General features: G+C 50.0%; 1 protein-coding gene across 1 annotated transcript in view; it reads left to right on the forward strand.

The window, feature by feature from the left end:
- CALCRL (calcitonin receptor like receptor) overlaps positions 1-13,750 on the forward strand; it is a 353,836-nt gene that overhangs the window by 7,649 nt on the left and 332,437 nt on the right. The gene's annotated exons all lie outside the window — the stretch shown is intronic.

Consider the following 13,750-nt stretch of genomic DNA (forward strand, 5'->3'; position numbering starts at 1 on the left):
GGACCACGTTTGGGAGTGCGCAGCATGCCGGATGGTGAACGATGGGGAGTGCGCAGTATGGCGGATGGAGCACGTTTGGGAGTGCGCAGTATGGCGGATGGAGCACGTTTGGGAGTGCGCAGCATGGCGGATGGAGCACGTTTGGGAGTGCGCAGCATGGCGGATGGAGCACGTTTGGGAGTGCGCAGCATGGCGGATGGAGCACGTTTGGGAGTGCGCAGCATGGCGGATGGAGCACGTTTGGGAGTGCGCAGCATGGCGGATGGAGCACGTTTGGGAGTGCGCAGCATGGCGGATGGAGCACGTTTGGGAGTGCGCAGCATGGCGGATGGAGCACGTTTGGGAGTGCGCAGCATGGCGGATGGAGCACGTTTGGGAGTGCGCAGCATGGCGGATGGAGCACGTTTGGGAGTGCGCAGCATGGCGGATGGAGCACGTTTGGGAGTGCGCAGCATGGCGGATGGAGCACGTTTGGGAGTGCGCAGCATGGCGGATGGAGCACGTTTGGGAGTGCGCAGCATGGCGGGTGGAGCACGTTTGGGAGTGCGCAGCATGGCGGGTGGAGCACGTTTGGGAGTGCGCAGCATGGCGGGTGGAGCATGATGGGGGGTGCGCAGCATGGCGGATGGAGCACGTTTGGGAGTGTGCAGCATGGCGGATAGAGCACGATGGGGAGTGCGCAGCATGGCGGATGGAGCACGTTTGGGAGTGCGCAGCATGGGGGATGCAGCACGATGGGGAGTGCGCAGTATGGCGGATGGAGCACGTTTGGGAGTGCGCAGCATGGCGGATGGACCACGTTTGGGAGTGCGCAGCATGGCGGATGGAGCACGTTTGGGAATGCGCAGCATGGGGGATGCAGCACGATGGGGAGTGCGCAGCATGGGGGATGGAGCACGATGGGGGGTGCGCAGCATGGCGGATAGAGCACGATGGGGAGTGCGCAGCATGGCGGATGGAGCACGTTTGGGAGTGCGCAGCATGGGGGATGCAGCACGATGGGGAGTGCGCAGTATGGCGGATGGAGCACGTTTGGGAGTGCGCAGCATGGCGGATGGAGCACGTTTGGGAGTGCGCAGCATGGCGGATGGAGCACGTTTGGGAGTGCGCAGCATGGCGGATGGACCACGTTTGGGAGTGCGCAGCATGGCGGATGGAGCACGTTTGGGAGTGCGCAGCATGGGGGATGGAGCACGATGGGGGGTGCGCAGCATGGGGGATGGAGCACGATGGGAGGTGCACACCTCCCCCCAACACACACACACACACACACGCGCACTGCACAACACACACACACTGGGAACCACAAACAACGCCCTACAGACACCCACACACACAGACAACGCTGCACACACAACACCCAACACACAAACACCGCAGCACACACAAATATACGCACATACCGCACAACACACACATTGCTCAAAACATACCTCCCCCCAAAACACACCACACACACACAAACCGCACAACACACACACACACACACACACAACGCTACAGACACACAGCGCTCCACAAACAACGCAACACACATACAACACCGCTCTCACCCCCCGCCACACCCAGAACATGTACAGCGCCGTACACAAACACTTGGTAACTACACACAACAACATCTATATATATATATATATATATATATATATATATATATATATAACAAAAATCATACATGAACTACACAATACGTAAATTCTAGAATACCCGATGCGTAGAATCGGGCCACCTTCTAGTATATATAAAAATCTGGAATTGAACACTACTATGGTACTACCTTTGTCTGCTGGACCTATTTTTTTAATATATCATATATATATATATATATATATATATATATATATATATATATATATATATATATATATATATATATACATATATACTAGAAGGTGGCCCGATTCTACGCATCGGGTATTCTAGAATTTACGTATTGTGTAGTTCATGTATGAATTTTGTTATATAGATGTTGTTGTGTGTAGTTACCAAGTGTTTGTGTAGGGCGCTGTACATGTTCTGGGTGTTGTCTGGGTGTGACGGGGGGTGAGAGCGGTGTTGTATGTGTGTTGCGTGTGTTGCGTTGTTTGTGGATCGCTGTGTGTCTGTAGCGTTGTGTGTGTGTGTGTGTTGCGCGGTTTGTGTGTGTGTGGTGTGTTTTGGGGGGAGGTATGTTTTGTGCAATGTGTGTTGTGCGGTATGTGCGTATATTTGTGTGTGCCGCGGTGTTTGTGTGTTGGGTGTTGTGTGTGCAGCGTTGTCTGTGTGTGTGGGTGTCTGTAGGGCGTTGTTTGTGGTTCCCAGTGTGTGTGTGTTGTGCAGTGCGCGTGTGTGTGTGTTGGGGGGAGGTGTGCACTTCCCATCGTGCTCCATCCCCCATGCAGCGCACTCCCCATCGTGCTCCATCCCCCATGCAGCGCACTCCCCATCGTGCTCCATCCCCCATGCAGCGCACTCCCCATCGTGCTCCATCCCCTATGCTGCGCACCCCCCATCGTGCTCCATCCGCCATGCTGCGCACTCCCAAACGTGCTCCATCCACCATGCTGCGCACTCCCAAACGTGCTCCATCCGCCATGCTGCGCACTCCCCATCGTGCTGCTTCCCCCATGCTGCGCACTCCCAAACGTGCTCCATCTGCCATGCTGCGCACTCCCAAACGTGCTCCATCCGCCATGCTGCGCACTCCCCATCGTGCTCCATCCGCAATGCTGCGCACTCCCCATCGTGCTGCTTCCCCCATGCTGCGCACTCCCAAACGTGCTCCATCCACCATGCTGCGCACTCCCAAACGTGCTCCATCCGCCATGCTGCGCACTCCCAAACGTGCTCCATCCGCCATGCTGCGCACTCCCAAACGTGCTCCATCCGCCATGCTGCGCACTCCCAAACGTGCTCCATCCGCCATGCTGCGCACTCCCAAACGTGCTCCATCCGCCATGCTGCGCACTCCCAAACGTGCTCCATCCGCCATGCTGCGCACTCCCAAACGTGCTCCATCCGCCATGCTGCGCACTCCCAAACGTGCTCCATCCGCCATGCTGCGCACTCCCAAACGTGCTCCATCCGCCATGCTGCGCACTCCCAAACGTGCTCCATCCGCCATGCTGCGCACTCCCAAACGTGCTCCATCCGCCATGCTGCGCACTCCCAAACGTGCTCCATCCGCCATGCTGCGCACTCCCAAACGTGCTCCATCCGCCATGCTGCGCACTCCCAAACGTGCTCCATCCGCCATGCTGCGCACTCCCAAACGTGCTCCATCCGCCATGCTGCGCACTCCCAAACGTGCTCCATCCGCCATGCTGCGCACTCCCAAACGTGGTCCATCCGCCATGCTGCGCACTCCCAAACGTGGTCCATCCGCCATGCTGCGCACTCCCAAACGTGGTCCATCCGCCATGCTGCGCACTCCCAAACGTGGTCCATCCGCCATGCTGCGCACTCCCAAACGTGGTCCATCCGCCATGCTGCGCACTCCCAAACGTGGTCCATCCGCCATGCTGCGCACTCCCAAACGTGGTCCATCCGCCATGCTGCGCACTCCCAAACGTGGTCCATCCGCCATGCTGCGCACTCCCAAACGTGGTCCATCCGCCATGCTGCGCACTCCCAAACGTGGTCCATCCGCCATGCTGCGCACTCCCAAACGTGGTCCATCCGCCATGCTGCGCACTCCCAAACGTGGTCCATCCGCCATGCTGCGCACTCCCAAACGTGGTCCATCCGCCATGCTGCGCACTCCCAAACGTGGTCCATCCGCCATGCTGCGCACTCCCAAACGTGGTCCATCCGCCATGCTGCATCAGCCTCTCTCTGTCCCCAGCATCAGCCTCTCTCTGTCCCCAGCATCAGCCTCTCTCTGTCCCCAGCATCAGCCTCTCTCTGTCCCCAGCATCAGCCTCTCTCTGTCCCCAGCATCAGCCTCTCTCTGTCCCCAGCATCAGCCTCTCTCTGTCCCCAGCATCAGCCTCTCTCTGTCCCCAGCATCAGCCTCTCTCTGTCCCCAGCATCAGCCTCTCTCTGTCCCCAGCATCAGCCTCTCTCTGTCCCCAGCATCAGCCTCTCTCTGTCCCCAGCATCAGCCTCTCTCTGTCCCCAGCATCAGCCTCTCTCTGTCCCCAGCATCAGCCTCTCTCTGTCCCCAGCATCAGCCTCTCTCTGTCCCCAGCATCAGCCTCTCTCTCTGTCCCCAGCATCAGCCTCTCTCTCTTCCCAGCATCAGCCTCTCTCCTCTCTCTCTTCCCAGCATCAGCCTCTCTCTCTTCCCAGCATCAGCCTCTCTCTCTTCCCAGCATCAGCCTCTCTCTCTTCCCAGCATCAGCCTCTCTCTCTTCCCAGCATCAGCCTCTCTCTTCCCAGCCTACCCCAGCCTCAGCCTCCCCCAGCATCAGTCTCTCTCCTCCCAACATCAGCCTTTTCGGTCCCCAGCCTACCCCAGCCTCAGCCTTCCCCAGCATCAGCCTCTCTTCTCTCAGCCTCCCCATCCCAGCCTTCCCCAGGATCAGCCTTTCTCCTCCCAGCCTCCTCCAGCACGCCGTGCTCCTCTGCCGACACTCACAGATCCGATCGCATACACTCACACACACACACACACCCGATCGCATACACTCACACACACCCGATCGCATACACTCACGCACACACACATTGACGATATTGCACATACGCGCTCACACTCAAAACATCCGGAGATACCACATGCTTCTGGCCATGTGATCCTCCGGCAGGTCCTGGAAGCTCACAGCACAGTATCGCCGCCGAGAAGCAAACGATATCCCAGGATGTTGTGAGTGTGTGGATGCGATGTGATGTGTGTGTGAGGTGTGTGTGAGAGTGAGTGTGATCTGATGTGTATGTGTGTGCTGTTATGTGCATGCGTATGTGTATGTTCCGCCGCTGCAGGACCTTGATGCGCTGGTAACTATGCTAGCATGGTTACCAGCGTATCTCGTCCCCCGCTCGCACGGGAGCCCACACCAGCATACGCCGGCCAGCCCCAGCAATGCGAGGGTATGTGTCGGCTGGTTTGGTGGCGTACGCTGATGTGGGCTCCCGGGGGTACAGTACTCACCTGGGAGTCGTGGCTCCGTGACCGTGTCCGTTCGGGGAATGCGTGGGGGGGCGGGGCCAGAGCTAGCGTGCATTGCATGAGGGGGGCGGGGCGTGGCCGAGTTGCCAATGCCTGCAGGGTGCCGGGGCGAGAGGCCAATCTGTGGGGGGGGTGGAGCCTGGGCGAGCGGCCGGCCAATCCGTGTTGGGGGGCGGGGCCATGGCGAGCCCAGCGGCCAATCAGCTTTGTGTCACCGTAAGGACACAATTTTGGAGCAAGACAGACAGACAGACAGACAGACAGAATAAGGCAATTAGATAATAAATAAATAAATATATAAAATTATCTTTTTTGCCTTGGAAAATGTGTATACGTATTTGGAATTGCCACATGATCCCACGAAACCCTTTGGAACTATTCTGCACAAATTGATAGAGGATGGTTTATAAACAAAGGAAAGTTTATAGTCGGGGGCTATTGCTAGAAAAAACCTCTGACTATCTCTCTATAGACCATCTGATTATGGCCATTTCCCACCTTTTCCCCAAGATATATAAAATGTATTTCTGCTTCATTTTTGACCGATAGTAGCCAGTATAGGTTCTTTGGGAGAAAGATTAGGCGCATGAGTTCATAATCAGTTAAAACTCCTAATACAGGGTATGCCTGATTACATGAAAAACACTACATATGTAGTCAGTCTTTGATAAATTCACATGGCTACAAAATTACAAATGGCCTCTCATACCATCTGATACATTCAGCATCTATAACATTGAAATCAAAGAATTCCTACTGTCAGCAGTAGCTGCTTCTTAAAGACAATTATTTCAGCTCTGACAACAGGTTTTTCTTAAACTATATGAAAAAGAAGGGGGGTATTGTGTAACTAATCATATAACCCTTTTAAAATTTAAATTTTATTGATACTTATTAAAATCCACAACCTTTGTGCAAAATAATTATAAAGAAATAGAGGGAAGAAGGTAAGATGCTTACCCTTTACAATAGCCCTCCCTCCTGTCCACTACCTACCGCGGGGGTCGGCACCCTGATAACTACGAAAATGGCGCCCCCACTCCGCGGTGGCTGACCCTGTGATATCCCTATACAAGCCCTCAAATAGGTGGTAAAAAACAGATAAAGTCAAGGGTCATACACAGGGTACACTCATGCTTCAGTGGACAGAAAGATAGGGACAGCCACACATGAACACCAAGTTCAGACCACCTCCAATGTCATTGGTGATCCTGGGGTAATGATACAGACCATAGATATCAAATACACTAGATGTACAATCCTATATGACCCCAAGAGACAGTGTCAATGGCAAGTACATACATCAAATGACCAAAATTACCCCTTAGCATGCACAATAAGGAGCATTAGATGTGCTCAGTACATTAGAGTGTACAGATTTATGCACACACCCTGGCCTACGACGCTGACTAATGCAGACGGTCGGTTTGCTCATATAAAAAAATCTCAGCTCATGCCCAAGAACAACCAGTTGACAGTGTCAATGGCAAGTACATACATTAAATGGCCAAAATTACCCCTTGGTATGCAAAATAAGGAGCATAAATATGCTCAGTTCATTAGAGTGTACAGATTTATGAACTCACCCTGGCCTATGATACTGACTGATACAGACGGCCGGTTTGCTCATATACAGAATATATCAGCGCATACCCAAGAACAACCAAACATGATAATTGAGGTTAGTCAAATATATCAAACACTTATCGTGTGCAGAGGGTTCATGTGTGAGTCCCAAAATTGCCCCGGTTCTGCCTCAACGCGTTTCCCCGGACACGGATCATCAGGAGGCTTGATACAAGGCTTGCCAACTGGTTTCAGGACAGCATAATGTCAGGATAAGGGGGGAGAACCGATGCTCTTAGTTCTCCTTTTGAACCTTGCCGGTAGTGGGCCGCCCCCATCCCCAGCCAATCAGCCCATCCCCCCTCCCCACGCCCAGGCACGCCCCCCACCACGGCAAACCATGCCCTCATGATGTGATGTTAAAATAGGATTCATTGTCAGATGTTATAATCCCTTCACCAATGAATACAATAGAGGTGTCCATAAGGGAACATGGTTACCGCACCGGCAAAACACATGTTCCGTCCACACACCTCCTATTTCAAAGTCATGTACGCTAGCTAGATGTCTCCGGGAACGCCCCCCGATGCGTTCCACAATGTGGCGCCGCTTGCGTTCCACAATCGGATCGCCAGGCGGAACCGGAAGTGGCGTCAGAGATCGGTACCCGGAAATGACGTCATACGGGTACACGCGGCCGGATGCATCGGCGGCGAACAACATCAACAAACCCGCCCCATGATAGACAATATCACTCAACCACTCCCACAGTGGGACGCTTATTACTTGTCAATGGGGGGGGAAGGAGGGAAGGGGATAACACCCCCAGAGTCTGACGAGCACCTATTCACTCTTAAGGTGTACGTTCATATATGATCCTGTCTCAACCTGGGGACGTCCTGTACACACACTTGGGTTATACTTAAAAGCAGCCCAAGTGTCGCATCAGTGATCATATGATAAAACATCACACCCCCAAATTTACAACAAGAGAACACCATTAGATGGGAAGGGATATTAACTATGAAAGAGGGACAGGCAGACAGGGTTGAGGCGCATGCCGGAAACGGGAGAGGGAGGGGGGGGGCAGACAGGCAGAGGGGCAGGGCGCCCACTCCAGCACCGATCTGGATTTAATTCACATGTGAGCATGTGTGTTATATCGATATTGCCTCCCTATTACGAGATTCGGGCCAGCCAACCCCAGGAGCCCATGGAATCAACTCCAGAATTATAGAAAGCAGGCGTATGAAATCTGCTCATTTAAACCCCCAGGCTGTACAGACTCCATTCTGAAAATCCATTCACATTCCTTTCTCAACAGAGTCTTATCATGGTCGCCACCTCTGGGATTACTCTTCACCACCTCTAATACCTGAAATTTTACCTCATGAATATTGCCCCCATGCTGAGAGTTTATGTGCCTCCCCAGAGGGGTGTCTCGTTTGTTTCGTATATCACCAAGATGTTCTCCAACCCTTCTTCGCAGCTCCCTCTTTGTCTTACCTACATAGTCCATGGCACAAGTACACGTAGCCACATATATCACTCCCATCGTCTTGCAGTTAGCAAAGGACCTTAGGAAGAACTCTCTCCCATTTTTTTGAGCTTCTGATGGACTTTGCAGGTCTCATGGAGTTACAATATGAACAGTCTCCACATCTGTAAAAACCACATATGCCTCTATCTAGCCAAGTACCGGGGGGTTTTGGTCTGGTGTAACAACTATGGACCAATCTGTCCCTAAGGGACCTCCCTTTCCTGTACGTGACACTTGGTCTCTGTGAGATCATGTGCTTTAGATCGGGATCCAGAGTAAGAATATCCCAATGCTTGAAAAGCACTCTGCGAACCCGCTCGCTCTGGCAATCAAATGTGCCAATCAATCTGGTGATGTCTTCCTCCTCCTTCCTTTTACTACCACAGCCATGTAAAAGTACCGTTCTATCCTGCTTTTCAGCATGGTCCCTGGCCTGATGTAGTACTTTAGGGGGGTAGCCTCTCTCTACAAAACGTCTGGTCATATCCCTCGCCTGAGACTGATACGTTTCCAAGGTTGAGCAGTTCCGTCTCAGCCGAAGGTATTGACCTTTGGGAATGCCATTCCTTAATGGGAATGGATGATGACTATCCCACCTCAAGAGATTATTAGTTGAGGTGGGTTTACGATAAGTGCTGGTGGAGAGGACTCCGTCTGGCTCTTTTTTGATAATCACATCCAAAAAAGGCAGTTCTTCTGTCTCTGCCTCAAAAGTGAAATGAAGATTTAGTTCAGTCACATTAAGCAACTCTACAAACCTCACAAATGATGCACTGGACCCAGACCATAGGACAAACACGTCGTCTATATATCTTGACCACAACAAAATGTGTGGCTGCCACCAATGGTCCCCATCCATAAAGACGACGGTTTCTTCCCACCAGCCCAGGAAGAGGTTAGCATACGAGGGAGCACAGGGGCTCCCCATAGCTGTCCCCCTGAGCTGGTGGAAGTACTTACCGTCGAATTTAAAGAGGTTATGATGTAATATGAAATCCAGTAACTCTAACAGGAATCGATTGTGATCCTGGTGCTCCCTAGTTCTTGTATTAAGATAATATTCGATTGCTTTTAATCCCAAGGTGTGAGGTATATTGCTATATAAAGCCTCCACATCAATTGAAGCCAGAAGGACGTCCTCTCCAACCGTAATACCATCCAACTTCCCTAATAGGTCGGCCGTGTCACGTGTATATGATGGAAGCGAAGTGACAAAGGGACGCAAAACCTCATCAATGTAAATGCCGCTGTTTTGCGTAAATGAATCCACACCCGACACAATGGGACGGCCCTTCAATAGCTCCAGCCCCTTATGCACCTTGGGCAAGGTATAAAAGGTTGGCATGACTGGGCAAACTGGTTTCAAAAAATCAAATTTATTGTTGCTCAACAGGCCACTACTCCTTGCCTCCTCAAGTATCGTGAGTAAGGATGTTCTATAGTCGTCCAGAGGATTGGAGGTGAGTACTTCATACGTATGTTTATCCTTTAATACACGATGGCACATCTCAAGATATTTATCATGGCTCAAAATCACGAGGTTCCCACCCTTGTCAGAGGGTTTTATTATTACATTCTCATTTTTTTCCAAATCTTGCAGTGCCAAAAATTCATCATCAGCTAGGTTACGATCAACACCATCATTTCTACGGGGGATCTTTTTGAGGTCCCTCTCGACAAGGTTCAGAAACAAATCGATATTGGTGGTATCACCCTGCGGGGGCATCCTCACACTTTTGGCTTTTAGCCTAGTGAAGGGGCCACGTCCATTGCTATTAGCAATGTCCTGTTCTTGAAGGAGTCCCATGAGAGACCGAAATCCCTCTATGTCATCATCGGACAATCCCAACCTCCTACAGCTCTCTCTATCATTTTTGAGGAAGAATTTTCTCCATTTTAATTTTCTCCCGAATAGCTGTATGTCTTTAACCCAATGAAAGCAATTATAGTCATTCGTGGGTACGAATGAAAGACCCTTTCTTAAGATGTTATACTGCTTCTCATTGGGAATAAAGTTGGATAAATTAATAATTTGACTCCTATTTAGCCCTCCACCTTGTGTTAGCTCAGCCGTTAGTTCACCCGGTTCCTTAGGTGGTAAGCCCAGGAGACCCCCTGCTCTAAAAAAGATGGTGTCTTTGTTCCACCTGATACTCCAGAAGTAGATGCATATCCAGATTCCTGTCCAAAGGACCTCGTATTTATGGGATCTCTTGTGGGATAGATATTCCTTCCTCCCCGTCTCCATCTTCTATTCTGCCGTCTACCTCTATTATTAAACCGGGCTTCCCCTCCAACCCTTTCGGTATCCGATACCTCCTGATCCGAAGAGGATATATCGGTATCCCTCTAGGCTGGACTCACAAAATTATAAGCCTGGTTCGTGGAGAACTCTCTGAGATCTCTCTGGAATTGCAGATGCTTCCTTTCTTTGATGTAACCTTGATATTTCTCTACAGAAACCTGTAGGGCACTCTCCCTCTTATTAAAATCAGGGTCTGATTTGTATTTTAGAATGCTCTCTATGTCCAGATTTAATTTGGTGGTGGCTTGTTCCAAAAGTATCCTCTCCTCCTGTATCAGCAGTGTCATAAACCTAAGGGAGGACTCTATGGATTCCTTCTGCCACGCTTCCAACAGTTTGGAACTTGAGGTACGGGGGGATGGGTGAAGATTAATTCTCAGGCCTTTGGGAACAATTCTGTTCTTAAGGTAGTTTTCAAGAGCCTTAATCTCCTACCAAGATTTCGTGTACTCCTTATAAGATGAGTACAAGTCACCAAATTTGGTTTTTAGGGAGGTGACGCCAATCCCACCTTCAGGAGTTTCCTTAGTGCAGAACGCCTGATTCGCGTCCTCGACCCAAGAGTTAATATCAATGGGACCTGTCAGAAAGCTGGCCATGGGTATTGTGTAACTAATCATATAACCCTTTTAAAATTTAAATTTTATTGATACTTATTAAAATCCACAACCTTTGTGCAAAATAATTATAAAGAAATAGAGGGAAGAAGGTAAGATGCTTACCCTTTACAATAGCCCTCCCTCCTGTCCACTACCTACCGCGGGGGTCGGCACCCTGATAACTACGAAAATGGCGCCACCACTCCGCGGTGGCTGACCCTGTGATATCCCTATACATGCCCTCAAACAGGTGGTAAAAAACAGATAAAGTCAAGGGTCATACACAGGGTACACTCATGCTTCAGTGGACAGAAAGATAGGGACAGCCACACATGAACACCAAGTTCAGACCACCTCCAATGTCATTGGTGATCCTGGGGTAATGATACAGACCATAGATATCAAATACACTAGATGTACAATCCTATATGACCCCAAGAGACAGTGTCAATGGCAAGTACATACATCAAATGACCAAAATTACCCCTTAGCATGCACAATAAGGAGCATAGATGTGCTCAGTACATTAGAGTGTACAGATTTATGCACACACCCTGGCCTACGACGCTGACTAATGCAGACGGTCGGTTTGCTCATATAAAAAAATCTCAGCGCATGCCCAAGAACAACCAGTTGACAGTGTCAATGGCAAGTACATACATTAAATGGCCAAAATTACCCCTTGGTATGCAAAATAAGGAGCATAAATATGCTCAGTTCATTAGAGTGTACAGATTTATGAACTCACCCTGGCCTATGATACTGACTGATACAGACGGCCGGTTTGCTCATATACAGAATATATCAGCGCATACCCAAGAACAACCAAACATGATAATTGAGGTTAGTCAAATATATCAAACACTTATCGTGTGCAGAGGGTTCATGTGTGAGTCCCAAAATTGCCCCGGTTCTGCCTCAACGCGTTTCCCCGGACACGGATCATCAGGAGGCTTGATACAAGGCTTGCCAACTGGTTTCAGGACAGCATAATGTCAGGATAAGGGGGGAGAACCGATGCTCTTAGTTCTCCTTTTGAACCTTGCCGGTAGTGGGCCGCCCCCATCCCCAGCCAATCAGCCCATCCCCCCTCCCCACGCCCAGGCACGCCCCCCACCACGGCAAACCATGCCCTCATGATGTGATGTTAAAATAGGATCCATTGTCAGATGTTATAATCCCTTCACCAATGAATACAATAGAGGTGTCCATAAGGGAACATGGTTACCGCACCGGCAAAACACATGTTCCGTCCACACACCTCCTATTTCAAAGTCATGTACGCTAGCTAGATGTTTGCCGTGGTGGGGGGCGTGCCTGGGCGTGGGGAGGGGGGATGGGCTGATTGGCTGGGGATGGGGGCGGCCCACTACCGGCAAGGTTCAAAAGGAGAACTAAGAGCATCGGTTCTCCCCCCTTATCCTGACATTATGCTGTCCTGAAACCAGTTGGCAAGCCTTGTATCAAGCCTCCTGATGATCCGTGTCCGGGGAAACGCGTTGAGGCAGAACCGGGGCAATTTTGGGACTCACACATGAACCCTCTGCACACGATAAGTGTTTGATATATTTGACTAACCTCAATTATCATGTTTGGTTGTTCTTGGGTATGCGCTGATATATTCTGTATATGAGCAAACCGGCCGTCTGTATCAGTCAGTATCATAGGCCAGGGTGAGTTCATAAATCTGTACACTCTAATGAACTGAGCATATTTATGCTCCTTATTTTGCATACCAAGGGGTAATTTTGGCCATTTAATGTATGTACTTGCCATTGACACTGTCAACTGGTTGTTCTTGGGCATGCGCTGAGAATTTTTTATATGAGCAAACCGACCGTCTGCATTAGTCAGCGTCGTAGGCCAGGGTGTGTGCATAAATCTGTACACTCTAATGTACTGAGCACATCTATGCTCCTTATTGTGCATGCTAAGGGGTAATTTTGGTCATTTGATGTATGTACTTGCCATTGACACTGTCTCTTGGGGTCATATAGGATTGTACATCTAGTGTATTTGATATCTATGGTCTGTATCATTACCCCAGGATCACCAATGACATTGGAGGTGGTCTGAACTTGGTGTTCATGTGTGACTGTCCCTATCTTTCTGTCCACTGAAGCATGAGTGTACCCTGTGTATGACCCTTGACTTTATCTGTTTTTTACCACCTATTCGAGGGCTTGTATAGGGATATCACAGGGTCAGCCACCGCGGAGTGGGGGCGCCATTTTCGTAGTTATCAGGGTGCCGACCCCCGCGGTAGGTAGTGGACAGGAGGGAGGGCTATTGTAAAGGGTAAGCATCTTACCTTCTTCCCTCTTTATTTCTTTATAATTATTTTGCACAAAGGTTGTGGATTTTAATAAGTATCAATAAAATTTAAATTTTAAAAGGGTTAACAGGTTTTTCTTCCAAAACTGCAGAGTTAGTATGGATGTTAAGTTCTCCACATCTTTGGCAAACATTGTAATGTCAAGATTGGGGGAAATATTCCTTTACAGTGACACCAATATCTGTCACGCTAACATAATATGGACATTATATAGACTACCTCCTCTCTGTTTGGTAAGGTACGTCTACTGAACTAAAGGATTTGGTGGAATACACTGTTCATTCCATGAAAATCGCATACACTTTCTGGATCTTAA

Source organism: Anomaloglossus baeobatrachus, chromosome 7 (assembly GCF_048569485.1).
Source record: "Anomaloglossus baeobatrachus isolate aAnoBae1 chromosome 7, aAnoBae1.hap1, whole genome shotgun sequence".
Classification (NCBI taxonomy): Eukaryota; Metazoa; Chordata; class Amphibia; order Anura; family Aromobatidae; genus Anomaloglossus; species Anomaloglossus baeobatrachus.